The sequence below is a fragment of the Phaenicophaeus curvirostris genome, chromosome 1, assembly GCF_032191515.1.
Source record: "Phaenicophaeus curvirostris isolate KB17595 chromosome 1, BPBGC_Pcur_1.0, whole genome shotgun sequence".
NCBI classification, from domain to species: Eukaryota; Metazoa; Chordata; class Aves; order Cuculiformes; family Cuculidae; genus Phaenicophaeus; species Phaenicophaeus curvirostris.
Window position 1 is genome coordinate 82,823,333 of NC_091392.1, and position 18,373 is coordinate 82,841,705.

An 18,373-nucleotide genomic window follows, 5' to 3' on the forward strand; every position below is an offset into this window, starting at 1 on the left:
ATGGGTCCAGAGGAAGGCTACAAGGATGATCTGATGGCTGGAGCACCTTCCCTGTGAGGACAGGCTGAAAGAGTTGGGCTTGTTCAGCCTGGAGAAGAGAAGGCTTCAAGGAGATCTGATAGCAACCTTCCAGTTCCTGAAAGGGGCCTACAAGAAAGCTGGAAAGGGACTATTCATAAAGGCTTGTGGTGAGAGGACAAGGGGAAATGGGTATAACCTGGAGAAGGACAGATTTAGACTAGACATTAGGAAGAACTTCTTCACCATGAGAGTGGTGAGACACTGGAACAGGTTGCCCAGGGAAGCTGTGGCTGCCCCATCCTGGAGGTGTTTAAAGCCAGGTTAGATGGGGCCTTGGTTAACCTGATCTAGTGGGATGTCCCTGCCCATGGCAGAGGGGTTGGAATTAGATGATCTCTAAGGTCCCTTCCAACCCTGACTATTCCATGATTCTATGATTCTGTGATATCTCTTATACCCTCCACTTGCCTTAAGGCTTTATTCGCCTTTGTCCCAAGATTAACTAAAATTGGACCATGATCCATGGAGGCCTTTCTTTTCTTCCATCTCAGACTGTGATGTTTTACTAGTTGTAGTTACAGTTTACTAAATCTATATGCTTACAAAATGAAAGAAGGAAAACTGGGGCAATATTTTTACTGTTTCTGTTTTTATCTCTGAATTTGCAACTGTAGATCATGATGTCATTAGGCAGAAGTTCCACCCCTTCATCTCCATTGCTACTCCTTGCAGATCTATGATCTCATGGGTGATATGTAAAGAGGGTTCAAGCTGTGTTTTAGAAGGAGAAGCTTTTCCTTATTTTCATTTTGGTATAAAATCTTATAGATCTGATCTAAATGTTTGGAAATGATAACACTTTCCTTATTCTCTTTTTTTTCTCTCTCTCTTGTACTCTATCCTCTAATTCCTCCATATCTGGTCCTATTATTTTTTTTCTTCATCTCATCTTCTCCCACATACAGGAACATATTTATTAGAAATGTGGAATGTAAGAAAGTAGAAAAACAGAATGGAGAAAATCTGATTTTTCTAGTCAGACAAGACTCTGAATCTACATTTGTCCTCTTACAGCTAAAATTGCATTTCTGCTGTCTTACACCTATCCCTCCAATTTTGGGCCCAGTTGCTATACTGGAGGATAGGACACCAACAGTCAAGTCTTCCAGACTTCCTGTATTATATCAAAATCGTTGGCCAAAGGGGCTTAAATTAAGGTATTCAGGAGTCTACTTTTAAGAGAAGATTCCTCAATCCATGCCATTCCTGCCAGTTTGATGCTGGTGACAACAATGGATGCCAAGAGCCTGAAGAAGAATTGCAGGTCAGCAGGAGGGCACCTGAAGAGCAACACAAAGGATTTCCAACAAGTGTCAGCTTCATCAGGGGCCCAACTTAAGTCCCTCTATGTAAACACATGTAGCATGGGGAATAAACAAAAGGAGTTAGAGATGTGCACATTCCTGCAGGGCTATGATCTCATTGGCATCACAGAGACATGACAAATGGACCCTATGATTAGACAGTTGGAATGGATGGATACAGGCTCTTTAGGAAGGACAGTCAAGGGAAACAAGGTGAAGGTGTATCCCTCAATGTCAGTGACCAGCTGGAGGTGTTCCACCGGGGCAAGGATGAGGCATTAGCTGAGATCTCATGGCCAGGATTAAAGGAAGGGCAGGGGCAGGTGAAGTTTAGTGGGGCATTGCTAAAGGCCACTTGACCAGGAAAAGTGAGCAGATGAGGACCTCTGTAGACAGAGAGGCACAGCCTCATGTTCACAAGCCCTGGTCTCCATGGGCCCTCAACCACCCCAATATCGGTTGGATGTACAACACAGATGGGCACAAGAAATTCAGGAGGTTCCTGGAGTATGTTGATAATAAATTCCTTCTCCAAGTGATAGAAGAGCCAATGAGGAGAGGTACTATGCTGGACCTTGCTCTCACCAACAAGGAAGAGTTGGTAGGGAATGTGAAGCTCAAGAGAAGCCTTAGCTGCAGTGACCATGAAACGATGGCATTCAGGATCCTTTGGGCAGCAAGGAGGGTGCGCAGCAAACTCACTTCCTTGGACTTCAGGGGGGCAGGTCTCTTCAGGGGTATGCTTGTCAGGGTACTATGGAATAAAGTCCTGGAGGGGAGAATGGTCCAACAAAACTGGTTAATATTCAAGGATCACCTCCTCCAAGCTCCAAAGCATCCCAACAAAGAGGAAGTCAGGCAAAAATGTCAGGAGACCTGCATGGATGAATAAATTGTTCCTGGACAAACCCAAACACAGAAAGAAAGCTTTTAGAGGGTGGAAGCAAGGACAGGTAACCTCAGAGGAATAGAGATAAATTGTCTGAGCAGCCAGGGATCATGTTAGGCTAAAGACTTGATAGAGTTAAATCTGTCCAGGGACATCAAGGACAACAAGAAAAGCTTCTGTAAGTGTGCTGCTGCTGAAAGGAAAACTAGGTAGAATGTGGGCCCTCTCTAGAAGGAAATGTGAGACCTGCGACAGGTGACAGGACAAGAGGGAATGGCCTCAAGCTGCACTAGGGGACGTTCAGACTGGATATCAGAAAAAAATTTTTCACAGAAAGGGTCATTGGGCACTGTCACAGGCTGCCCAGGGAGGTGGTTGAGTCACCATGCCTGGAGGTATTTAAAAGACGGGTAGACAAGGTGCTTAGGATCATGGTTTAGGGGCAGATAGGAACAGTTGGATTCAATGACCCAAGAGGTCTTTTCCAACCTAGTGATTCTATAATCTCTTAGAGCAAGTCCAGAGAAGGGCTACAAAGATGATCAGAGTGCTGGAGCATCTCCCATACAAAGACAGGCTTAGAGCACTGGGCTTGTTAAGCCCACAGAAGAGAAGGCTCCAGAGAAACCTCACAGCAGCTTTCCAGTACTTAAAGGGGACTACAGGAAAGCTGGAGAGGCACTCTTTATCAGGGATTGCAGAAGCAGGACAAGGATAACAGTTCTATGATTCTTTGGGAATCTGCCTGGGCTATGGGTATTGCTGACCTCACAGGAAGCTGAAAAGTGAAGTGTACTAAACCTTGTAAGCTCATCACATAATATGGTAATACAGTCTTAAAAAGCATTCAATAGGGTAGACATTTCTTTGTAGATTTTAGAAAAAAATAAGATTAAAATATTTAATTAGGTTTAACTTTAATTCCATAAAGTAATCTTGATGAAATGCCCTGAAATGAACTAGATTTAAAAATAATTTAAAGATTGTCTTGGTCTTCTTTAATGTAGATCTGAGTTTAGAAGAAAATTTTCTTATACAATCAAAATGATTTTATGTTCAGTTTGAAGGTCACAACACAAAACCTTCTGAAAACATTCAAGTACTGCTATCACTGCAAAGAAGGTTGTTTTCAAGTATAACATTTCCCAAATAAGGCAATTACAGCATTGGGCCCAATTTTAAACTGCATTTTTACTAAATGAATAAAGGGTAAATGTATCTCCAAACAGGGGCGTCTATGACAACTTCATGATGTTTTGTTGATAAAAACATCTCTCACTTACTTGCTGAAAGTTATTTTAACTGCTTTCTTCTCATAATTCTGTTTTCTTCTCAAACATATTTCTATGGAGATGGATAGTTAGTCAATGCAGGTGTAAAAAAAGTAATAAAATAATGAGACTTGTCAAACAACATTTTGCATAAATTCCTAATTTCTAGAGGCAAGTGTCTTGACTTACTGGGCTGGCATAAACTGAATAATCAGGCTAATGTCAAAGACCCACTGCTTAACCTTCTGTATGTTACTATTAGGGAAGCAAGTTTAGTTAAATAAGCACCATTAAAAAGATATTGTAAAGAAAAAACACCCCACATAACTAGCAGAAAGAAAACTTATAAAATTTTTCTGGCTATTTGCTGTACCAGTCAACAAGTGGAAGCTTGAGGTAGTTCACCAAACAGAAAAGATCAAACTATTTGGAAGATGCTATTGCACCTCATAGAAGTGACATGCAAAGTAGAACCATACAGCTCTACCATCTAGCTATTGAGGATCTCCAGGGATGTCTGGGATGCAGCCTGAGCCAACATAGTTAACATCCTCTTCCTTCCCACTAGTAATAATTGCCATAATGATTATTCAAGAAGCTGGAAAATAGGGCCCAAATAAGTCCTAACAAATAGGTGTTAGCATCAATATTACAGAGTTAACATCAATATTAAGACTTCCATGAGTGGGTAGCACATTCAACCTTGTGAAATACTTGAATTGTTTACTTTCTCACCCATCTTGAAAAGAAGCTCTTCATCACAGTGTTTTGAGAAAGCACCACAAAGGGATTTTTTTAAGTAGAAAAGGTTTAAAGAATTGAGAGCTACCAGGGAGTCTTGTGCCATTCTGGAAAATGTAAGTTCAAATTCAAACAGGATACAGGTTGTAAGAGCCACAGCACTGTGTGCCCTCAAGGTGCAGACTAAACACTGCTTTTAGCACAACCTGAGAACACACCTAGAAGATGATGCTATGCACATGAGGTTTCCTTGAGAGTCTGAGAATCCCTTCAGGGTTTAAATACTTTTTAAATCAGCCAGGAATTGGGTAGCTGCATGCATGCCTTGTCAAATAAATGCTGATGATTAGGGTACCTAATGGGAAGAAAAGTATACTTAGGAATCTTCAGTATTAGAGGAATGTGCAAATTCTTTATTACCATTTTCACATCCCAATAAATCATTACCTTCATATTATTCTCCTCATAATTTTTGACACCTTTGTTATTTTTTTTCTGTAGCGATACTTAGTACTTGATCCAACAAGACTCGATGTTAATTAAATATGATTACACAGTAACTTTGATGTTATACTTGGAGATTATCCCAGAATCTATGTGAATAAAGCAGGAAGGGATTGGTTCACAACATGGCAGACCACTGAACTTTCCATTGCTCCATATGTAAACTGCTATAGATTGCTTGATTTTTGAAAACTCCAGTAGAGGTACGTAAGAATAGTTCCATATTCTTCCTCATCTGCAAGCATAAAAGGACCTGTACATCTTTCTGTTCATTGTTAAAACATATTTGTAATACAGCAACACATGGTATTTTCTTGAATAGGATACAAACACATCATGGGATCTCTTCCAGCTAATGCATAAATTTGAATTACTATGAAACCACAGTCACTCACTACATTGCCTGAGATAGCGTTATCTGCACTCAGTAATATGTGGAAAACCCCTTGTTTTCTTCAAGTCATTTGGAAAAACACTTATTTTCAATGAAGTTCTCATTGCTTTAGTTTACCTATGCATGATCAGCATGGTGTTACATCTGCAGACAAACTAGCATGAGATTTTTCGACTTTCATTCAAGGAGTCTTTTCCTTCACTAATGCAGAGAGTGTACGTGACCTCTTAAGATCTTACAGTTTGCAGTTCCCCGGGACTGCGTAATGGCTTCTAAATCATCTGCGTCTTACTGAAACAGATTGATTTTTTTTTTTTTAAAAAATTAACTTAGCTCTGGATCCAAAACATTATATCTAGTCACATTTCTTCATGCTAATAACTTTAGGTCAAGTAGCTGTTGTAATTAGTGAAGAGTGAATAGAGTCTTAGGATTGGAAATGGTAACAAAGCCCTGCCTTTTTCATAGTCTGAATACTCAGTGCAATACCCTTGTCTAGTAGCTATACTAAACCTCATTTTGTCCATAAACTGCTTGACACTTTTCCTTTCTACAGGTTTGACAGAGCAGATCCTCTGTCTGCTTTTTCATTTTTAGTATTTTACAAGCAGATGTTGGGTCATGAACATGATACTATGCTAAAGTTCACCCTGAAGCAGACTTCAAGTACTTAAAGATCATGGGTGCTGTCTGATGAGAAGCTCAACATAAGCTAGCAGTGTGCACTCACAGCCCAGAAGGTCAACTGTATCCTGGGCTGCATCAAAAGAAGGGTGGCCAGCAGGGCAAGGTAGATGGTTCTGTCCCTCTACTCTACTCTCATGAGACCTGACCTGGAGTATTGTGTCCAGTTCTGGAATCCCCAACATAAGATGGATATGGAACTTTTGGAACAGGTCCAGAGGAGGGCTACAAAGATGATCAGAGGGTTGGAGCACCTCTGCTATAAGGACAGGCTGAGGGAGTTGGGGTTGTTCAGCCTGGAGAAGAGAAGACTCTGAGAAGACCTTATAACAACTTTCCAATACCTGAAGGGGCAACAGGAAAGCTGGGGAGAGGCTTTTTACAAGGGCATATAGTAATAGGATGAGGGGGAGTGGCTTTAAATTGGAAAGTGGAAGATTTAGACTAGACATTAGGAAGAAATTCTTCAGGATGAATGTGGAATAGGTTGCCCGATGAAGTTGTGGATGCCCCCTCCCTGAAACTGTTCAAGGTCAGGTTGGATGGGACCTTAAGAAGCCTGGTCTGGAGGGGGGTTGGTACTAGAAGATCTTTAAGATCCCTTCCAACCCAACCCATTCTATGATTCTAGGACACAGGATGCCAATGAAAAGGTTTCAGCTTTCTTCCTTTGCTTATGCTTCCATTGTCCATGGTAACCCAACTTTAATTCCGATATGGGTTTCTATTAGATAAGCAGAAACTAAAAGCACATTTATGAAGGAAAAGAAAACATGTACTGACCCATTAGTGACCAAGCAGAAAGAAGTGCGATGATGACATTACAATTACTGAAAGAGGATCTTTCAGATTTTGCTTTGTCAGTCAGACATATTTTTGCTGTGAATAGGTTAATACAAGGTTAATAGCAAGGGCACACTGTAAAACTGGGAGTGGAAGGACTATCTAACCCCAGTGCTGCTCACATGGAAAAGAAACAGAACAAAACAAAACAAAACAAACCCTATTGTTTTGTCATACTGAATCAGTGAATCTTCAGTTAAGCTATTGTTGAATTATTACGTAGCTACAACGAAAATGTTCTCAGAAGTACTTGATAAGCAGGAAGAACTGCTTGTAGATGTGATTATCAGTGGCATCCTTGAAATAGGGGAGTTCGAGGTATTGAACAGTGTTGGAGTGGCAGTGTACAGAACCTGGATTTCAGCTGAAAAGATTTGACTTTGTCAAGGAAATAGGTGAGTAGGATTCCGTAAGAGAAAGCTCTAAAATGATCTCTAAAGGAGCTCAGGAAAACTTGGAGGTCTTTAAGGGCAGCATCCTCCAAGTGCAAGAGTAGTTCATTCCATTACTTAGGAACACCAATAGATGTCTCAGGAGATTGATTTGACTAAGCAGGGAATTCACGATGGTGCTCCAATGCAAAAAGGCAGCATAAAAAAAGCAAAAGAAAGGTCAGGTTACAAAGACAAAATATTGCTCAAACAGGTAGGAATGGTGTTACGAAAGCTAAAGGTCAGCTATAGCTGACAGTCACAAGGGTATCAACATCAACAAAAAGAGCTTCTATTGTTATGTTAGTAGTAAAAGCTGGAATAAAGAAAATGATGGCCTATTGTTGAGTGGGTGGGCAATTTAGAGTTAGTGGATGTAGAAAAGGATGAAGTACACCATGCCTTCTTTCCTCAGTCTTCATCAACAAGCTGCTTAGGCCTCTGTACTTGGCAGGAGAGTTCAATTAAAAAAGAATTACCAGTGGAAGAATGAGTCAATGATCACAGGCTGGGGAACTTCTGAAGCTGAATAGCTTCCCTTTAGTCACTGGACAAGACCATGGAGCAAGTCCTCTGGGATCATGAGGAGGAACTGGTTTGGAACAGTCAGCATGGATTTGCCAAGGTTAAATCATGCCTGACAACTTGACTGCTTTCTGTGATAAAATTATTTGAATTGTGGATAAAAGAAAGAACTACAAATGTTATTTACATCACATTTGGCAAAGTCCTCAATGGAGTCTAGCTCAGTATACTTGTATTCAAGTTGGGGCATTGTGGTCTATATGGGTGGACAACGACATGCAAAACCTGATTGAATAGTCAGGCTCAGAGGGAATGGTTAATCGACTAGTGGACTGTATTGTACCTGGACACCAATAGGCTGCATTCCACCTGGACACTGTATGTTATGGCAGGTATTAGTCTTGTTCAACATTTTTATCAATGATGTGAAGGAGGTGACAAAGTACTTGCTCATCAAATTCACATATGATGTCAAATTGAGAAGATCATTTCACATATGTGGGGCCAGGACTGCTATCCGAAGGGGCCTAGACAGGCTGGGAGAATAGACCAAAAGAAAGCTTCTGAAATTCAGCAAGTGCACATTCAAAATCTGCACTGCAACTCTGTGGGCTGGAAGCTGATTGGCTGGGGATCAGGGCTGTTGAAGAGGATCTGTGGAATCTTGCTCAACAGAAAGCTGAATATGAACTAACAGTGTAGCCTGACAGAGAAGGAGGTCAATGACACCCTGGGCTGTAGTTAAAGGGATGTAACAAGTAGATTGGAAGGCATGATTATTCCTCTTTACACAACAATACTTAGACCACATCTAGAGTACTGAATATAGGTTTTGGTTCCCCAAAACAAGGAAGACAAACTGAATGAGACAAGATGAAGGCCATAAAGATAGTCAGAAGAATGGAACACTTGCCCTATGAGCAGATGCTGGAGAAACTGAGTTTGTTCATCCTGCGCGAAGGAAGGCTGCAAGCAGATCCAACAGTAGACTTCAAGTAAATACAAAAGTTATTGGAAGGATGGAGCTGGGTTCTTCACAGCAGTACATGATGGGAGGATAAGAGGCAAAGTTAAAATAGGAGGTTCCGACTGGATACAAAGAAGAAGCTTTTTGATATGAGGACAGTTCAACACTGGAACAGATTTCTTGGAGGGCTTGTGCAGTTTCTTTCCTCAGGGTTTTCGAGATCAAATTAGAGAAAGCCTTGAGCAACCTTGTCAGACATCATAGATAACCTAGCTTTGAGTAGGAGTATGGACAAAATAACCTCCTGATGTCCCTTCCAACCTGAATTATTCAATTATCTTATGACTCTAGTTCTAGGAACTTGCCCCAACAGATACAATGTCAAACAATATATATTGTACTCTGTTCTATCCATGTTCTGTGCCACCTCCTAAAAATACAGAATAAGATGGTTAGACAGAAGATTCTCAGTGCTATCTGTAGGAATCCCTGGCTAACTCTTTTGATCTCATATGACAATAAACTTGAAAACTCAAAGTCTCCTTTGAAAACTAAGTTTTTCTTCTCTTGTAGTTTTATGATCCATATCATGAAATGAGGATCTTTGTTCAGAAAGGCTTGTAGTGATAGGATGATGGGGAATGGGTTTAAAGTGGAGAGGGACAGATTTAGGCTTGACATAAGGAAGAATTTCTTCACCGTGAGAGTGGTAAGGCACTGGAACAGGTTTCCCAGGGAAGCTGTGGCTGCCCCATCCCTGGAGGTGCTCAAGGCCAGGTTGGATGGGGCCTTGGGCAGCCTGATCCAGTGGGACATGTCTCTACCTATAGCAGGGGGGTTGGAACCCGATGGTCCTTAAGGTCCCTTCCAGCCCGAACTATTCTATGATTCTATGATTCTATGATTCTATGATTCTATGATTCTATGATTCTATGATTCTATGATTCTATGATTCTACAATCTATTCCTTACTAAAGAGCTCTACCTGGTTAAGTTTCTTTTCTTTAGATTTTTCAGTGCGAAGACAATGGGTGGAAACATAACAGAAAGGTTAATTAGTGGTTAATCACTTTCGTATTTTTCTCATGCATTTGCTTTGTTTCAAATAATTTTTAAAAACTCTCCTCTCCTTAGTTGATTTTGTTCTATTCAGTGACTTGTAGAACAGGACTCTCACTATTGCTGACTTTATATTGTTTATGTATGACAGGGCTTTCTCAGTCTCAAATGTTAAATATACAAGTAAGTGGCAAATACCAACAGGAAAGGGTTACTGATATTTGTAAGTGCAGAAAACACTCAATACTTACAAACATGCAATTCCCACTTGTGTGTATGTGGGTGTGTGTTTGATGTGATCAAAATTAATAGAAATAGACCAACCATGTGTCTGCAAATGTTCAGAAATCTTATTTCAAAAGGATGCAACTCATGAAACAAACACCCTTATTAGAAAGTGAGAGAGAAACTGAAGATCAGTTGCACATAACAGAAGAGAACAGAAACAGCATGACTAAGTAGTGCCCTGAAAACATATGATCCTTAACTACTGGAGACTGTGAAGATAAATGGGAACAGGGAGCCTGTAATAATGAGCTACAAGAAATACTCAGAAGACAGAATTAAAAAAAAAATAGAAACTGAAAGGAAAGACTGCAGGAATTCTGATGTCATTATTCAAGTGAAAAGAAACTACTGATCTGTAATATGGCACTTCTGATTACAAGATTTGATAGTATTTTTTAAATAATGATGAATTTAGGTAAAATCAGATCAGAGTGCAAATAAAACACTGCTAGATTTACTCTGTAGTCTGGGCATGTAAGACACTTATTTGTTCAGAAGCTGAAATCTTCATCTTTTTTTTCAATGACTGATTACAAAAAACTTGAGTAGCTTCTTGAGGGCAGGCTGAAAGAGCCAAAGCCTAGAGGTAACGGATGTGTATTCTGGTTTTGTATCTTGAAAACAGTGCAAACCATTTCTAGGCCCCTAAGTCCAAGGAAGTTTTGAGAGCTGCTGAGAGCTACCTCTTGTTGTTCTGACATGATCTGCCAAGAATATGCAGGACTGTCTGGTCATCTCTCTTTCCTTAAGCATTTCTTATTTGCTGACTCAGACGATTTCTCAACCAAGTTTCTGTGTAGAATGAATTTCTTTTTTTGCCTGGTGTTTTGCTGTTGGGAGTTAAACCTGGTAGGCAGTTAAGCCCAACACAGATGCTTGCTCATTCCCCCTAGCCTATGGGGAGAAAATTGGAAGGGTAAAAGTGAGAAAACTTGTGGGCTGAGATGAAGACAGCTTATTGACTAGACAAAAAGCTAAGTGTGCAAGCAAAGCAAAATAAATAATTCATTCATTACTTCCCATCAGCAGACAGGTGTTTAGCCATTTCCAGAAAAGCAGGGCATCATCACGAGTAACAGTTTCTGGGTAAGACTAACATCTCTACCTTCCTCTTTCTTCCTTCACCTTTTATTGCTAAGCACAACTTCTTATGGTACAGACCACCCATTGGTCAGTTGAGCAAAAGATACCAGTGTGGAAGAAAACCCCAAATTAGTTAGTACAATAAGAGAAGAACCTATCCCCTAAACATCCAAATCAGCCCAGGTATCTAATGAAATAATGTGCAGGCCCAGGAGAATGATTGAAGACAACCTCCATTAAATACCCAGTCATCTTATGTGCTTTTATATCCTAATTGCATGTTCTTCAGGTATGCCTAGAGTAAAGAAAATACTATGGAAATTGCCTGAACTTTTCTGTAAGTCTTATGTACTCCTTAGTTCTCAAAATGCTTTTGAAGCTGCTATGTGACTACCATTAAAAAAGAAATATTCTAGGAACAAGGTAGAATTCATGTTTGACCATAAAGACAACTTCAAGAGTAAAACTCTGCAGTTCTTGAGAAGAAAACAAACATGGTTTGTACAAACAGTGGAGAACTTAGGTACAGGTGCCTTGCAAAAGTGATGGTATGTATAGATAGAATTTTTAATGGATTTCAGCAATTAGAAGTCTGCAAATATGAGAATGAAAAACTGGTTTGTAAATTGGTAAGCTATCTCTCTTCTGACCTTCGGCAATGTCACTCTAAATGACAAGCCCATTAAGAGGAGGGAAATGGTAGCTTTCCTCACATTACTGTGGAAAACAAAATGGTTATGCCTTTATTCTCAAGGGACCCATCTGTTTTGTACGTGATTATACACAGTCAGCCCTATAACAAGTGCAGTTATGTTTCTCTTTATTTCATTTTTTGAATTTACTCCTTTGCCTATAAGCCTGTGCTGAAAGTACAAGTTTACATACTTTATGCACAGGGTTCAGAGGGTAAGTGAAGGTGCCCCACAGAAAAATACAATATATTACTCCAGAAGCAGCTTGTGTCTGAAGACGGAATTTATGCATGTAAAGTGTAGACAGAAGAAGACAGGAGGAACACAGGAGAAGACCCAGGATGAAGTATGTATGTGAGGAATATCTCAGAAGGTTGAGATTTTTTTCTGTATTTTAGCCCTAGGATAAGATCTCCCTAGAAAATCTCATTTTCTAACAGGCTGTGCAGATTAGTTTTGGTATCAGGTTGTGATCTTTAAAAAGAGAGCTTTTTCTTTTCACAGAGCTGCAAAACCATCAAAAGCAGCTTGTAAGCATATCATGCAATTGATCATAAAAAGTCTATCATATCTTGATGATACCTTTTCCTGTCAGGGTGTGGCCCCGGTGATACTGATCAAAAAAAAGGCATTTGGGATAAAAATAGAGAGTTTTAAAGAAAAACTGACAAACTGTTACTCAAAGAATTCTATAGAAATATATAGGGAAGGAGCTGTGGGAGTAGTGAACAAAGAGGAGGACAGAAGAAGAGGAACAAAAATACTTCTTCCTTCCTGCTAAAGAAAATAGAGGCATACATGCGGTTAAAATAGAAAGACAAATGCATGTCTAGAGGAAATGTTTCTTAGCATAGATCATCAAAAGAGGTGTGAGAACCAGTTATCACCAATAGTACACACACAACTGTTGTGAATAAAAGAATTCGTTTTATTAACTCTTAACAATTTCCTATGACCTAGTCTTATATAGGCAGACACACTTAAATATAAAGATTTTATTAAATACATCATCTAGTTTGTATCATGACACTAGATCATTCGGGCTGTATCGAATGTTCTGCTAATAAGAGAGACCTGTGGCTGCATTTGTACCTTCTTAAGGGGGTGCTCCCTCAGGGTCTCCTAGCACCCAGTTCACCACCCACTGATATTGGAAAGTCCTCTTAAAACATCCCAAAAATCACTTCCAATAATGCTGACTTTACCTGAGCTGTGTGTTCAAGGGTATAGATCAATATTAATGAAGGAAAAAATGTTAAACAAAGTTTTAAATGGCTACTCCCATTTGAAGTGATTAAGGTGGGGAAATACATAGCTACCATATGTAAAATATCCTATCTTTGCCCTTCACAGAGAAGGAGAACATCCAGGCTTGTTGTGGAAATGTAATAGCTAAAGATCCTAGCACAAGCAAATAACCTGGATTGACCACATGCCTTCTTTCAGCATGGATTCCACCAGACCTTGACTCTGAAGAAACTCTTACACTCTTAAGTCCAGCTAGGATCACCATCTGGAAGCTGATGAGCCTGTCCTTCCATCAGCCCCTCCCTGGTGAGATTAATATTTGTTAAAGGTCACTCATTTTAGAATTGACACCTAGATGTGTGTGTGCAGACTGTCCAGAGCCAGTGCCAGCTGTTGACAAAATGTCATAAAGGTGACCTTTTGCACACTGACATTTATGATCCATTCCTGATTATTTCATGCATGGAATATCATGTGGTCTTACAAAGGGAGTTGGTGAGGTCTATACCAAACACTGAGACGCAGGAGGAATAAACATGGCACAGTTCTCAAGAATTTCAGTTCTCAAGAATTCCCAGTGCATCACATTACAGTGAGACAGCATCTATTGATTCACCAGGCCAGGGCACTGTCCCCAGGAGACCAAGCAAGGTAACAGTACCATGAGCATAGTCCAAATAAATACTTCTTATCTGAATCCATTAGATTCTGTTTCATGTCTGTCACAAAAATAATAATGAGGTCCATATCAAATAGTGAGACACAGGAGTAATAAGCATGCTTCAGTTCTCACGAATTTCAGTTCTCAAGAACTTCAGTTCTCAAGAATTCCCAGTGCATCACATTATAGTGAGACAGCGTCTATTGCTTCAAGCAGTCCAGGGCACTGTCTCCAGGAGACCAACCAAGCTAATAGTACCATGAGTGTAGCCTGAATAAATAATTAACTCTTATCTGAATTAGATTGTGTTTCATGTTTGTCACAAAGGTTGATCTATAATAATAAGAAGAGTGAACAGCGAGTTAACACCGAGTGTCTTCTGAAACTGAAATCTGCAATGGAAACTTTTTTATTATTGACTGAGACTTACAGTGAAGAGATCAAGTCAGTGCTTCAAGAAACCCATTTTTTGTTGTTAGATATTTAAGCAAAAATGATGGAGACCCTCAATAACCATCAGAAAATGTTCTGTGGAATGGCTTTGAATGTTGCTGCATCATATGCAGCTGTATCTCAGCTCAGATGAAACTATAGAGCTTTATTTGTCAAGCACTGGACACTAAAATAAAGGGTGAATGGTAAATCAGTCGAATTTCCTTCCAGGAGATTTTTTTTTCTGGGCAGGGTAGTGAGTTTTCAGTTATCAGAAGCGTAGTAGGAAGAGCCAGAGAACAGTTTACAACATGCATGAGAACAGCATTGGGCAAGAACTTATTGTAACTTACTCTCATTTCCTGAAAGGCAGGACTGTTTCCTCTGCTCCATAGAAATTGCCATAAAATTCTTTTTATGCAGAATCAGATCTCATATTTCCTATATAAAAGTTTTCAAATGGAGATAATCTGAAACAGTGAGAAGACAGTAACTAACACCTTGATATCAGGTTGGGTCTGTGGAAAGCCTGAAACCACAACTACAAGAGGTATGAAGTGTCTCATTCATCTCAGTCAAAGTTTTAGATGTTCTATAAGCAGCTGGGCAGTTTAAAAATTTCTTTCTCAAGAGACTACAGAAATCATCACAGCTGTCAAAGAATCTATTTTTTTCCATCTGGTTACTGAGCACTTCGTTTGCCCATCCTTGGGGATTCTGTGAATCTACCACTTTCTTTTCAACTTTCCCGCTATGTTCCAGACAGGAATGGAGCTACAATCAATGCACTGCAAGTGGCTGTCAGGTCAGCTTAACTATACCGATAATAGAGTTGATTAGTAAATGTTGCAGATATTATCCCCTAGAAACTTTAATTTACTGATGGATATTTTACATTAAAATTCTTAGATCAACTTAGAACTTCTCAGAGGTTTTTAAAAATCGTTCATTCTGATAATGCAGGCTGGTTCAGCTTATGGAACACTGTAATATTTTCTTTCCCACTTCTACTTCTTTCTGAGATATAATTGGTTGAAACTAAAAATCAGCATCAGCCTACCAATGCATTTGACTAATGAGTTGGAAGGTGTTCTAAGGACAAAGTTTTCATGTACACAGAGGGATGATAGTAAAGTGTGCTTCTCTTGGAGCAGCAGACAGGAACAAATAGCATCAGATCTTACATACTTCGCAGTTATCAACCTGGCATAAAACAGTAGCAAGACCAGAAACTTATCGTATGGCCCATCTCAGAGATGCTTGCATCTTCACTAGTTTCATTTCTTGAATTGCAGATTTCTCAAGGCAGGCCCCAAACTCTTGCCAAAGAGTTCCCTCTGCACATTTAAGAGCTTGATTAAAATATTATAATTTCAGAAATAAAAATAAACTCATTCTTAAAATTGATATTTTATGTCTCTAAATATTACCCCAATATTCTGTGAACCAAGTATTTGTTGAATTGGTTTATTGCCATTTAGAAAGCTTTCAAAAAAAACCTGAAAGTTGATTTTAACTTGTTAAAGTTAACAAGTTGTTTTAACTTTTTGACTTCTATACAATACATAGATAAGAATTGTTTTGTTATTGTAGTTATTATAAAAATATGAAAAAATAACACATAATACTAGGACTAAAGTTAGATATTGGAAACAGGAAAAAAGAAGTGCACATGCAAAGTCCAATTAAACTATTTTTTCAGTAGATTAGAAATGTTATTGATATCTAATAAACAAGTAAGACACCCTATTTACAGCTGAGTTTCTCAAGAGTGTGGGAAGCACTTCAACAGGAGTTTATGGAAATTCATTATCAGGATTCATCCCATTTGTCTGGTTTGTCTTGTTTGCTTTAACACATAATAGAAAGTGAAGCTCTTAACCAGGCCAAAAAGGAAATTGTATTAATCATTTAGGAAATGATGTGAACATCAAATTCAACAAAACATGATTATACAGGCAAAATTAGTCTTTCTGCTTTTGCTTTGCATGTTTGTTGTTGAGAAAACTCTCTGTACCTATGTGTATTTTATTGAAAGCAGCTATAGCAAAGACTATCACCATCCAAAATAAGTCATTCCTCTATATGAAAATATGGCTTCCTCTCCCAAGAGCTTGTACTAAATTTTTCACTAAACATTTAATGCCTTTAATAAATAAGGTTGTTGGTAGTTCTTATTCTGAACTGGAAATCAGTACTTGAAACTTTATACACATTTCCTGAAGTGGATTGCTGTGGTAGACCAGCTTTAATACAAAAAATTCAACGTGGATCCAAACATGACAATCCAAAAAAATTGATAACTAATGTCCATGATTGCTACTAGAGAATCAAACCCAAAAATTGGCCCATGGTATTTATTTTGGACACAAACAATCAGACAAGATCCTCCATTTATTTAATAATTTTATTTTCAATAAAATTTTACTACAAGCAACTGGATCAAAATATTCACTCTTATTATATTATCATAAACTCAGAAGTTGTTTCAGTGAAGTAGACGATAGTTTAGGTTAGAAGTTTCAAGGAGGGAAGGCATGTCTGCATTGAAATTGCAAAATTGTTAGGAGGGAGAAGAAAGACAACTTGCAACTGCCAGGAGGAGCAATACTGTTTTGGAATTTTAGGATATGACTCAAAAAATTTAAGCTAATCCTGAAGCAGCACATTCATGCAGAATGCTACATCAAAAGGGCTTTGCCTTCATGTGACTTCAGTCAATGCTCTTTCTGAGTCTGAGCCAGACTGCATTGAACCAGATCAAATCTGAGTCTAGTGCTTCCTATTCCTTCATCAGCTGAGGTTCACATGGGCACTGCTCATCTGCATATGTCCTAGTGGAAAAGGGTAGAAATTCTTCATTGACATGTTAAATATACTGCTTCCAGTTTCTGGTGTGTCCATTATGTCTGCTGAATTTTCCCACTTCACATTTTCTTCTCTAGCTGTTTATCCTCCAGATCAAATAAATTATGCTAAAAATGGTCTGTATCACTCATCATCAAAGTAGAGGTTATGCAAAGTTGATTGGGGAATCATTTACTGTTGGTAAAATGTTCTGTCCTTTTTTGTATGAGGTTTTTTTTTTTCCAGGATTATTTTCTTTTAATATGCAAGTCACCTCAGGAAATTGAAAGACAAATTCCAATAGCAGCCAGGAAGGAAATTTTTATGATGAGGATGGTGAAACACTGGAACAGGTTGCTCAGAGAGGTAATAAATGCCTGTGCCTGGAAACATTTGATGTCAGGCTGGATGGGGTTCTAAGCAACCTGATCTAGTTGAAGATTTCCTTGTTCATTGACAAGGGTGGACTAGATGACCTTCATAGTCCCTTTCTGCCCCCAGAATTCTATGATTCCATGATTCACTATTTATTTGCATTACACAACTCCAAAGATAACAAACAAGTCACACAGTTCTGATGTTGTTCTGTGCATGGGTTCTGTGCAAGGACTTTGAAAGCTAACTATTACAGAATGTAATTCTACAAAAGAAGGCACTTCCTTGAAAATATCTGCTACTGGAATTTATCTTTTTATGGTGAAGAGATACAGAAATCTACAAAGGCCTAGCACTGTTATTTGAATTGCATTCTGCCTCCTACAACGTCAATATGTTGTTTTCAGCTTCAGGATCAAAATTCTCATTGTTCATAGCAATGAGGAAGAACACAAAATCAGAGCCAGGTCTAACACAGCTAATACTTCATTGTTATTGTTATGTCATAAATAGTAGTCTTTTCGTATAAACGCTTGTACTCAGCTTTATTGCATTTCTGCAGCTTTTCAAACTAAGACTAATATATTTGAGGGCAGAGGGAGAAGGGGAAAGCTGTAAGTTCTCCCCTTCCTGCTATTTCCTATTCACTTTTTAAAAAAAAATTAATCTACAATTTGAGCAGGAGTTCACAGTTCTGTGCCATATTTTTCTCATTTCCATAAATCATCAGCACAAACTCCAAAGGTTTTGGGAAGGACTAACAATACTTAAGTGAGTGAGACCAAGCAACACTTTCAAGTCAACAAAATGAGGCAATTCAAAAGTATGCTGTTGAATTCCAGAGAGACACTCTTTTCTTTTTCAAGTAAGAGAAAGAGGACATTTAAATAAACACACATAATTGCAAAGACCACGATGCTCATTTCAGCACCTGCAAGAGAGGAGATGTGGGAGATGTTTGCTGTGAAATTTCAATACAATCAGAAATCAACTGGATTCAGCTTTGTCTTTATCTGCTTTGATTATCACAGGGTGCTTTGGCTTGAAGTCTAGT